The 843-nt window shown below is 70.0% G+C and overlaps 1 protein-coding gene across 2 annotated transcripts in view; it reads left to right on the top strand.

Annotated features, from left to right (window-relative positions):
* Window positions 1-6: 6 nt before the first annotated feature.
* AFF1 (AF4/FMR2 family member 1) overlaps window positions 7-843 on the top strand; it is a 198,343-nt gene continuing 197,506 nt past the window's right edge. For both annotated transcript variants that reach the window (XM_015561531.1, XM_015561530.1), the window contains exon 1: window positions 7-244. The gene's annotated coding sequence lies outside the window, so the exon portion shown is untranslated. The remainder of the gene's footprint in view (window positions 245-843) is intronic.

Raw genomic sequence — 843 nt, 5'->3', positions numbered from 1 at the left:
GGAGCGCTGGGGCGCGCGACTCCTGCGCACTCGGCCGTCGCCTGTGCATCGCGAGCACAGCTGCGCCCTGGTCCCCGCGGCTCGGGAGTCACGTCCCGTGCGAGACGCCGCTGACCCCAGGGAGGACGAGCTGCTTGCTCTGCGCTCTGCGCACCCGCGCCCCTTCCCCACCGCAACAGGTCAGGGGAGGGCGGAGGCGGCGAGGGCGCACGACCCGGACACTGAAGAACGAAAGGTCTGGAAGGTGAGCGGAGCGCGGCGCGCCCCCGGGTCGGGTGTGAGTCCGGCCCCGAACCGCCGCCGCCGACTTCTGGGAAGCCCAGGCTCTCCCCCGCCTGGCCGCCGGCTTCCCAGCACGCTGACTCAAGCCGCTGGCCTTCCCACTTTTCCGGTGGGAACCTCGGGAGACGCGGAGCTTGCACCGCCCTGACTCGCAAGTGAGCGGCAGGTACCGTCTAGAAAAAGCCGGGAGGGGGCCACAGGAAGAGACCCATCCTTTCCCCCCGCTCCCACCTCCCCCCATCGGGCATCTGCCGGGGTGCCCCGCGTCTCACGGAAAGATGTTCGGTCGTTTGAACCTGGTCTCCGGGTTGCGTAATAGAAGAGTCCCAGAAGTTTCTCGGGGCGTAAAAGCGGGGCTTTTCTCTCCCCCATCCTCGGCCCCCCCTCTTCCCGGCATTGTCACCCCTCCCCCTGGTGCCTAGGAGAGATTAGCGGTTCCAGTCTCAGCTGATGGAGGCCGAGGGGGGAGGCGCGCGTCGGTGGTCCGCAGCCCGCGGCGAGGGAGGGGAGAAGGGGGCGTCTCCGCGACTCGCCCCCGGACGAGGGAGGCGGCGCCTGCAG

The sequence above is a fragment of the Myotis davidii genome, unplaced genomic scaffold (assembly GCF_000327345.1).
Source record: "Myotis davidii unplaced genomic scaffold, ASM32734v1 scaffold356, whole genome shotgun sequence".
Taxonomy (NCBI): domain Eukaryota; kingdom Metazoa; phylum Chordata; class Mammalia; order Chiroptera; family Vespertilionidae; genus Myotis; species Myotis davidii.
The sequence above is the reverse complement of the archived record's forward strand: the minus strand, read 5'-3'. Positions and strand labels throughout refer to the sequence as shown.